Raw genomic sequence first — 11,079 nt, 5'->3', positions numbered from 1 at the left:
CTTGGCCAACAGAGCTTTCTGCATCATTTAAATTCATTGTCTACTCCTTGACCAACTGAGCAACACAATGTGTTGTTGTAGTAGCAGTGCTGTTGTGTGTGTGTGTGTGTGTGTGTTGTTGTTGTAGTGCTGTTGTGTGTGTGTGTGTGTGTGTTGTTGTTATTGCTGTTGTTGTGGTAGTAGTGCTGTTGTAAACCTATTCAGCAACAGTCACGTTTCACTGCCACGTGGACAGGCTAGCCAAAGGCGAAAATTCTCTGTACTGTGTACCCAAATTCACCTCTGTGTGTGTGTGTGTGTGTGTGTGTGTGTGTGCATGCGTTCTTCTAGCCACTCACCTGTTCATGTGTGTATCCTGCATGTTTCTGTGTTCAGCTTGGAGATTCAGGCCTCGTGGCATCCCGCTCTGAGTGTGTGTTGCAGAGTGTGCACACCGTGGCTCTGACCCATCTGTGGGTGCTTAAGCCTTATTAGCTGTCATAAGCGCTGTGCAATAAACACATTCACACATCACAGTAAGCTGCATTATATAAGCCCATGCAAGCACAATGGTGCTGATCCCCCACCCCCCTCCTCCCCAGGACCCTGTCACAACACCCTCAGCCTGGCCTGGCCTGGCCAGGACCCTGTCACAACACCCTCAGCCTCAGGCCGCAATTGTCTCTTTCAGACGCTGACGCATTTCATGCTTTTATCTCAGCCTCATGTTGCCTACAGTACGTAACGTCAAAAGGTGACAATTAGTTGCTCAGCTTTGTTGCTTGGCTGTTTAGCTGCTATGAAGTTTATCTGTATGTAAGAGAACCAGAATAGATCTATAACAGGTTTTTCGGTCCATGAACAGTCAGAGAAGGACAACTGAGGCCACACTGTCATCTCTGACAGCTGTTAAAAGCTCCAGTGAGTGCTCACTCACTCACACACACACACACACACACACACACACACACACACACACACACATCACCGTCAGAGAATGGCAGAAAGAAGATAAGGGGTCAGATGTTTTTTTATTTAGTATTATTATTATTATGGGGAGTTTCCGTGTGGCCCTATCAGACATGTCATACAGCTGGACAGACACGGACAGAACAGGGAGCACCCCGTCTGTCCTCACAGCAATACGCACAAACATATAAAGCTGCTATAATGCTCGCCGACTGGCAATGCCGTGACAGGTTCCCCTCCACACAACCAAGTAAAAGAGGTTGTCCAATAGATGCAAGAGCACATAGCACTACAGACACTGTGTTCTATGCGCTATATTCGAGTTTACATACATGTGTGGCAGTCATGTATTGGTTCATGTACATTAATATAAATGCACATTGCAAAGTATATGTAATAATCATATAAATGTCATAATCATATACATTTCTTTCCATTAGACCAGAATGTAGCTTTGAATAAAGTAACATATATGTCTGGCCGTCATGTATTGGTTTATGTGCATTGATATAAATGCACATTACAAATGTATATTTAATAATCATAATCATATAAATGTCATAATCATAATCATATACATTTATTTCCATTAGACTAGGATGTAGCTTTAGATATGCTACATCTGTATCCACACTAATGGAGATGAGAGTGTGTGTTGTGTGTATTGTACAAGTCGATCCAGGCAGCCCCTGCAACAAAGTTAGCTAGTGGGTGGGTGTGGCAGGTCGGATCATGACCCGCCTCCTGTCCCTCACTGTGGTCCACTTGCAAAACCATTACAGTGATCCTGTGACTTTCACATTATACATTTCACTAATACACAAGGGATGTGCTTTCTTTCGGACGCAGGAGGAGACTACTAATTACAAATATTACTGCAATTAGTCTACTTCAACTCCATTGCACAGGCGACATAAAGGCTATCTATCTATCTATCTACTCAAGACTACTCGTCTGCATAAGCACATCTGCAAACTGTCCAAAAGCATGCATGCCCATCACTCTGTTTGTCTCCATAAAGGTGCCGTCTTGTTCGTCTTCTGCGCGGGTCATTCTGTGGGCCCACAGAGTGAGAGCTTCTCAGGGGACTTTCTGGAGCTTCTCAGGAGAGACGTCCTGGAGCTTCTCAGCAGACATTCTGAAGCTTCTCAGGAGACATTCTGGAGCTTCTCAGGAGAGATGTCCTTGAGCTTCTCAGGAGCCATCTGGAGCTTCTCAGAAGAGACGTCCTGTAGCTTCTCAAGGGAGACATCCTTCCCTGGGTCAGGCTGAGAGATTTCCTTCCCTGGGTCAGATGGAGAGGCATCCTTCGCTGGGCCAGGCAGAGAGATATCCTTGTCTGGGTCAGGCGTCGGAGAGACATGCTTCCCTAGGTCAGACGGATGGAGATAACTCCTCCTCTTCTGGCTGGGGAGCTGACCTTTGTCCTCTTCATTTCTTTATTTCTTGGAGTTGCCACTGGTTTCCAAGGAGATGTGTCTGTCGTTGGTATCTATTGGTCTATCTCTTCTGCCCACTGGACTCTGTTCCCAAAGGAAGGGGAGCGGAATGAGAAGGAGGGAGTTTGGGTGTAAGAAACAGGAAGAGGGAAGAGGAAGTCAGAAGTAGGAAGAGGAAGTGAAGTTGGAGGATGTAGGAAGTAGGAAGGGAACAGGGCCCAGTACTCCACCCTTAGGAGTGGAGATTCACCACCAAACTGTCGTCAAAGACACCATTCATTGTTGTCATCATCATCATCATCTTCGTCCTCGTCCTCCTCAGTTGCCTGCACACAGGGGATTTGGCATTAAAATGCCACCATTACTTTTACAGCTACGTCAACAGAAGCACTGAGCTTAGAATACAAGTTCAGCAAAACCAGACAACAAAGTACTAATCCTAGATTTCTTAAAATCACATAAGCCATTACATACAAAAAATTACTGCTCTGCTTCAAATGTCAAAACTGAGGTTTTCTGAGTATCAAAACTATAATTTTGGAGCAATCATTTGCATTTCATATGCAGGAAATTAAACATGACTTGAAAGCACTGCATTGCACTACATAGTACTGCACTTTACTGCAGACATTTTGCAGAAATGTTGAACATGACAATATTGTTACTTCATTGTACTTCAGAAAAACTCTTTTTGTCCAATAATTACTATTTATTTTGTCCAATAATTACTAGTTATTGTTTTTATAAGGTATGGATTGCACACATTGTGCCACTAGGTGGTGCCATATCCTTTAAAGACTAGAGTCGTCGATAGAGCTCTGTTAAAGAACAGTTATACTGTAGATACAGCTGTATTGAAGACCAGTTGTAGACTGGTCATACTAGGAGTGAACTAAACATAATACATGACAGGACTACATAAAAAGTACTCAGTAAGGCTACAGACAAGATTGAATAATACTACATATTACATTCAACACTATAAGTATAAGTATACTGTTTTGATCCCGTGAGGGAAATTTGGTCTCTGCATTTATCCCAATCCGTGAATTAGTGAAACACACTCAGCACACAGTGAGGTGAAGCACACACTAATCCCGGAGGCCAAGGCCAAGGCTGCCCCATATTTTCCAGCACTACTATGCTATTGAACATGAGTATTCTAGTGCTAAACTAAACTCAATACAACAGGTTCAGTAATGAATGCACTTCTTACCATGATGACTGACTGGCAGAACAGCAAGGGAGGACTGAAGCAGAGAGAACGGAGAGGCTTACTTGACATACACACACACACACACACCCCTTAACTCCTCCTACTTACATGCACATACACACACACACAGACACACTCTATGCATCCACACTCTTCCTCCACACTAACACACCCATCCCTTCACCCACACACACTAAAAGTAAAGTGAAACTCAAGAGAGAGTGGAGAAGAAGCGGTTACGTGGCAGTGGGAAAGTGAAAGCAAAAACAGTAATAAAAGTGATCCACACTATTATTTCACAGGGAAATTCCCTCAGAAGTGATCCACACAATTCCTTTACACTTTTTATTCAGTTTTGTATGACTGATTTGTTTTTCTGTGTCCATTGTAAAGCACACTGAATTTAGTTGCACGAAATGCGCTATACAAATGATGAAGTGATCCACATGACGGTCAGTGATAAATAAGTTGGAATGTGAGTGGCAGCTCTCTGTGTGTGTGTGTGTTTGTGTGTGTGTGTGTGTGTGTGTGTGTGTGTGTGTATGGTTGTGCTGACCTCATTAACCCTAAACCCTAAACCCCTTCTGCCTTTTGCATGGATCTCTACACTAACCACACTTCATTCTTTCCCAGATCTCGTCATGGTGAAGGTGATGCTAGTAAGTGTGTGTATGTGTGAGTGTGTACAGTATGTGTGTGTGTGTGCATTTGTTTGTGAGTTTGCATGTGTGTGTGCATGTGAATCATGTGTGTTTATCCATTAATTTCATGTTTTGACATCTTTTGTGTTGTTTTTTGTGTGTTTCAGGCGGCTCTACAGTATTCCATAACGTGCGATACCATCCTCATGGGTATAGTCTATACAAACACAAACTGCCCATACTGAGTACGGATCCAGAATGGCTGCCATATTGTTACGCTGTCATTTTTGGGATCTTAAACGGAATCTCATTTTAATTTCATCTTGAAGTCACACGTGCTCTAAAACTCAGACATGAGACATCCAATAGTGTGTAATGTCCAGAAAAGCTGAGGATGTTGCTCTGACTAAATTTGAGTGCTTCGTCCTCGACGGCAGGGATGGGCAAAAACACATCAAAATGTATTTTAAAATAAATAAACGATCAAATAACCAAAATATAGCAGCTACACTATGTATCAAAATAAAATACTGTATTTTTGTATTTTCAAAAAAGTATTTTTAAAAATACTCTTTAAAATGAGCATGATATCATATCACTTCGCAAACCTTCCATATCTGGCTATTTAATCTATTCCTTCATCAGTACACTGACTCTGTTGATTAAGTGGACGGTGTTTGAGAGCAACAGCTTTTCTCTGCCTATAAGGCAGGCCATAAATCTGCAAACAGTCAACAGATCAGCTATGCTGATAGCCTAAATGCTGTATCAGCGATGTACTCAAAAAGTCACTGAACTTGTCAAGTGGTACAACTAACCACCAAACCTATTGAGAATGTGGGCTTAAAGCAACCCAATGCAGTTTTATTAACTTAAAATAATGACTTCAAACTCACACTGAAAAATAATATGGAGAATGAAGTCTGGCATTATCAATGCATGCCCAGAATGCATGATATCACTTTAGTTGATACATGGGGCAACCGGTTCCATGTGTTCTGATTGGATGATCACATTAATTTGACTACTGATGATTAAAGTTCTCAAGTTTTTTTTTTTTTTTAAGTTGTTTAATATCAAAGGAACGTACCAGAACAACAATACTCAGGAACATTGCTCAGAGAGGTGCCTTGAGTATCATCAGCTTTGGAGGACACATACATCACAGTTGAAGTTGTTCCAAGGTTCTACCAAAAACAGGCAAACTTATAAGTGTGGTTGAGCAAGTAACCATGTTGTTGAATGAGTGGGTTGAGGGAGTGTATTGTGTGTGTGTGTGTGTGTGTTTGTGTGAGCAACCTACATGTTACTAATCTTGCACTGGATCATCTTCCTGAATCTTAATATTCAGTCTGGGCAAATTACCAAATCAGCACCAGTTAGAGGCTATGTTCATTGTTTTGCACCTTTATGTCATCACATCACTAAAAGTATTTATCAATTTTTTTATTTCATCAAAAATATTTGGCAGCATTTAACTACCAAAAAAAAACGCACCTAGTATTTTGATACAAAATACGCAGCCATTTTTTTCAACCCAATAAAATACAAAATATTATTTTGTATTTGAAATACGTATTCTAAATACATCCACGTATCATAAATACTGTCCATCCCTGCTCAACAGGTTTCTTTTGCTTTTGAACTTTAACTTGGGCTGCCCCTGTCCACCTAAAAACTAGGTGGACAGCTAACTAAAACTAAAAATACAATGCAGAGTATAATCGAGGGAAGGCAAAATACTCCCGTTACTAAAAATGTGACATTTAGTAACTCAGCTTAGTTTCTGAGCTGTTTAGCTGCTATGATGTGTATCTGTAAAAGAGCCAGAACAGATCTTAAACAGGTTTTCTGGTCTGTGAATAGAACAGATCTTAAACAGGTTTTCTGGTCTATGAATAGAACAGATCTTAAACAGGTTTTCTGGTCTGTGAATAGAATAGATGTTAAACAGGTTTTCTGGTCTGTGAATAGAACAGATCTTAAACAGGTTTTCTGGTCTCTGAACAGTCAGACACACTGTCATCTCTGATCAGCTGTGCAGCTTGTAAAATCTCCAGTAAGCGCACACACACACACACACACACACACAGAGGAAAGACAAGGGATCAGAATTTTTTTTTTATTATAATTATGGGGAACATTTTTGTGTGGCCCATCGAAACACTGCCATACAGCTGGACAGACATGAACAGAACAGGGAGCACCCCGCCTGTCCTCACAGCAATACGCACAAAGATATAAAGCTGCTATAATGCTCGCTGACTGGCAATGCCGTGACAGGTTCCCCTCCACACAACTAAGTAAAAGAGGTTGTCCAATAGATGCAAGAGCACATAGCACTACAGATACGTATTGCTTTGTGTGCTTCAGTATATTCAAGTTTACATACATCAAATCTGCTATATTCGAGTTTACAAACATGCGTGGCAGTCATGTAGCTTTAGAAATGCTATATCCGTATTCACGCTAATGGAGTTTAGAGTGTGTGTTAAATACAATATATGTGTGTGTAAAATACAAGTCGGTCCAGGTGCCCCCCGCAACAAAGTGTAGCTAGTGGGTGGGTGTGACAGGTCGGATCATGACACGCCTCCAGTCCCTCACTGTGGTGTGGTCAACTCGCAAAACCATAACAGTGATTCTGTGACTATTACATCATACATTTCAGTAATACACAAAGGCTGTGCTTTTCGTCGGACCCAGTCTACTCAAGTCTGCTAGTCTGCATACGCACATCTGCAAACATTACGAAACCATGCATGTTTGTGTTTGTACACATCTCTGTCTTTGGCTCCGTTAGGGTGCCGCCATGTTAATCCTCTCCATGGGTCATCCTGTGGGCCCACAGGGGGAGAGAAGCGCCTGGAACTTCTCAGGAGAAAAGTCTTTGAGTGTGCCGTCCTTTTCTGGGTCGGGCACTGAGACATCCTTTTCTAGGTCGGGCACTAAGACGTCCTTGAGAGTGCCTGAGACGTCCTTTTCTGGGTCTGGCACTAAGACGTCATTTTCTGGGTCAGGCACTGAGACGTCCTTTTCTGGGTCAGGCACTGTGACGTCCTTTTCTGGGTCAGGTACTGAGGCGTCTTTTTCTGGGTCAGGCACTGAGGCGTCCTTTTCTGGGTCAGTCCTTGAGAGTGCCTGAGACGTCCTTGAAAGTGCCTGAGACGTCTTTTTCTAGGACTTCCTTCTTTGGGTCAGGCACTGAAACGTCCTTGAGAGTGCCCGAGACGTCCTTGAAAGTGCCTAAGACGTCCTTGAGAGTGCCTGAGACGTCCTTTTCTGGGTCTGGCACTAAGACGTCATTTTCTGGGTCAGGCACTGAGACGTCCTTTTCTGGGTCAGGCACTGTGACGTCCTTTTCTGGGTCAGGTACTGAGGCGTCTTTTTCTGGGTCAGGCACTGAGGCGTCCTTTTCTGGGTCAGTCCTTGAGAGTGCCTGAGACGTCCTTGAAAGTGCCTGAGATGTCCTTGAAAGTGCCTGAGACGTCTTTTTCTAGGACTTCCTTCTTTGGGTCAGGCACTGAAACGTCCTTGAGAGTGCCCGAGACGTCCTTGAAAGTGCCTGAGACGTCCTTGAAAATGCCTGAGACGTCTTTTTCTGGGTCAGGCTCTAAGACAACCTTTTCTGGGTCAGGCACTGAGACTTACTTCTTTGGGTCAGGCACTGAGATGTCCTTGAGAGTGCCTGAGACTTCCTTGAGAGTGCCTGAGACGTCTTTTTCTGGGTCAGGCTCTAAGACATACTTTTCTGGGTCAGGAACTGAGACTTCCTTCTTTGGTTCAGGCATTGAGCCGTCTTTGAGAGTGCCTGAGACGTCTTTCAGAGTGTCTGAGACGTCTTTCAGAGTGCCTGAGACATCCTTGAAAGTGCCCAAGACGTCCTTTTCTGAGTCGGGCACTGAGTCATCATTGAAAGTGTCTGAGACCTCCTTCTTTGGGGTCAGGCACTGAGCTTTTCAGGCAGGCCAGGTAGATAGAGTAAGCTCTTCTTCTTCTGGCTGAGGAGCTGACCTCTGTCTCCTCTATTTCTTTATTTCCTTGGAGCTGTCACTGGTCTCCAAGGAGATCTGTCTGTCGTTGGTATCTATTGGTCTATCTATCTCTTCTGCCCACTGGACTCTGCTCCCAAAGAAAGGGAGTGGAAAGTGGAAAGGGAAAGAGAAAGTTTGGGTGTAGGAAACAGGAAGCGGATGAGGAAGGGAAGAGGAAGAGAAGTTGGAGGAAGTAGGAAAAGGAAAGAGGAAGTAGGAAGCGGATGTAGGAAGTAGGAAGGGAACAGGGCCCAGGTCCGCCCTTAGGAGCGATTCACCACCTAACTGTCGTCAAAGACACCACTTGTTGGTGTCATCATCATCATCTTCGTCCTTGTCCTCCCCCTCCTCAGTTGCCTGCACACAGGGGATTTGGCATTAAAATGCCACCATTACTTTCACAGCTACGTCAACAGAAGCACTGAGATTAACTGTACTTAATCACCCATAACTGCAATTCTTTTTTTTAATAAGGGATGGATTACACACATTATGCCACTAGGTGGTGCCATATCCTTTAAAGACCAGGGGCGTGTTTCCCAAAACTATAGTTACTAACTAAGTTAACAACTTTGTTGGTTACAATGCAATTTCCCATTGCCAACCAAGTTGCTAACAGGTTACAGGTTATCAGGTTAGCAACTATGGTTTTGGGAAACATGCCCTAGATAGAGCTCTATTAAAGACCAGAGTCATATATAGAGCTCTGTTAAAGATCAGATAGAGCTCTATTAAAGACCAGTTGTAGGCTACACTGGTCAGACTAGGAGTGAACTAAAAATGATACATGACAGGACTACATAAAAGTACTCAGTAAGGCTACAGATAAGATTACATATTACATTTAACACTATAACGTCCAAAAACACTCACAATAACACATGTAATATTACGTCAAAAAAAAAAAAAAAAACATTTTTTGATTTTATTGGCGTAAACAACGCATTCCGCTGTTGCTTCGTCAGGAAGAGTGAAACTGATTAAGCAACAGCATAACGCTTTGTTCACGCCAACAAGATACACCAGTGAGCGGTGATTTTTTACATTTTTTGATGGCTTGACTTTTTGACTCTAGTCGCACATTACCAGCACCTGGGACTTAAGAAAGACTGTGTACAGGTCTTTGTTATTTTAAATATAATACTACATATTGCATTCAACACATTGAAGTCTAAACTCACAATAAAACAGAAAACAGAAAAAAAACATACAGGAGACAGACCACACAACACTCATTGAGAATACAGACTACAGTACTTCAGAAAGACTCATTAAGAATATAGACTGCTACTTCAGAATTGGTCACATCTTCAGCTTATTCTGAGCGTTCGGTATTGCATAAAAATATGCAAATATGGCACATCAGACAAAAAAAGATTATGACCCATGAAAAGAACCCCAGACAGTCAGATTGCCGTATGCAAACTTCTATGCATAAGTCTCAAAGTGAGACCTTCTGCCAACACTACTATGCTATTGAACATGAGTATTCTAGCGCTAAACTAAACTCAATACAACAGGTTCAGTAATGAATGCACTTCTTACCATGATGACTGACTGGCAGAACAGCAAGGGAGGACTGAAGCAGAGAGAACGGAGAGGCTTACTTGACATACACACACACACACACACCCCTTAACTCCTCCTACTTATACACACACATACACACACACACACACACACACACACTATGGCAGAAAGTAATGTGAAACTCAAGATAGAGTGGTGAAGAAACGGCTATGTGGCAGTGGGAACGTGAAAGCAACAGCAGTAATAAAAGTGAACAGGGAAATTCCGCAAATATTATCTGCATGGCTGCAGTTTAATGACGCTCAGTAATAAATATGAGTGTGAGTGGAAGCTGTGTGTGTGTGTGTGTGTGTGTGTGTGTGTGTGTGTGTGTGTGTGTGTGTGGTTGTGCTGACCTCCTCAACCCTAAACCCCTGCTGCCTTTTGCATGGATCTCTACACTAACCACACTTCATTCTCTCCCAGATCTCTTCAGGTGATGCTAGTAAGTGTGTGTCTGTATGTGTGAGTGTGCATGTGTGTGTGTGTGTGTGTGTGTACCATGTGTGTGTGTGTGAGTTTCCTCTTTAAAACTCTTTAAAAGGAGCATGAAATCACTTTGCACATCTTCCATATCTGGTTATTTACAACACCCCCACACACTTTGGCAGAAAGTAAAGTGAAACTCAAGAGAGAGTGGAGAAGAAATGGTTACGTGGCAGAAATGGTGGCAGTGGGAACGTGAAAGCAACAGCAGTAATAAAAGTAATAAAAATGATCCACAATATTTTTTCACAGGGAAATTCCCTCAGAAGTGATCCACACAATTCTTTCACAGGGAAACATTTCTACCAGTAGGATATTATCTGCATGGCTGCAGTTCAATGACAGTAAGTGATAAATAAGTTGGAACATGTGCGTGTGTGTGTGTGTGTGTGTGTGTGTGCGTGTGCGTTGTGCTGACCTCATCAACCCTAAACCACTGCTGCCTTTTGCATGGACATCTACAGTACTAACCACACTTCATTCTCTCCCAGATCTGTTCATGGTGAAAGTGATGCTACAGTAGTAAGTGTGTGTCTGTATGTGTGAGTGTGTATGTGTGTGTGTGTGCACGGTGTGTGTGTGCTTGCACCATGTGTGTGTGTGTGTTTGTGTTTGAGTTTGCTCTTTAAAACTCTTTAAAAGGAGCATGAAATCACTTTGCAAACCTTCCATATCTTATCATATTTATTTTATTTCTTCATCTATACGGACTCTGTTGATTAAGTGGACAGTGTTTGAGAGCAACA

The 11,079-nt window shown here is 42.6% G+C and overlaps 2 long non-coding RNA genes across 2 annotated transcripts; both read right to left on the bottom strand.

Moving 5' to 3' along the window:
* Nucleotides 1-993: 993 nt before the first annotated feature.
* LOC125303121 lies at nucleotides 994-3,670 on the bottom strand. Its single transcript, XR_007195019.1, has 2 exons — nucleotides 3,604-3,670; nucleotides 994-2,713 (listed from the first exon to the last, which is right to left on the bottom strand). It is a non-coding gene; the product is annotated as an uncharacterized LOC125303121 (long non-coding RNA).
* A 2,682-nt stretch (nucleotides 3,671-6,352) lies between these two features.
* Nucleotides 6,353-9,908, bottom strand: LOC125303117. The gene is made up of 2 exons (XR_007195014.1): nucleotides 9,824-9,908; nucleotides 6,353-8,635 (listed from the first exon to the last, which is right to left on the bottom strand). It is a non-coding gene; the product is annotated as an uncharacterized LOC125303117 (long non-coding RNA).
* Between the last annotated feature and the right edge of the window lie 1,171 nt (nucleotides 9,909-11,079).

This window comes from Alosa alosa, chromosome 11 (assembly GCF_017589495.1).
Source record: "Alosa alosa isolate M-15738 ecotype Scorff River chromosome 11, AALO_Geno_1.1, whole genome shotgun sequence".
NCBI lineage: Eukaryota > Metazoa > Chordata > Actinopteri > Clupeiformes > Clupeidae > Alosa > Alosa alosa.
This window is presented reverse-complemented; position numbering and strand designations above follow the sequence as displayed.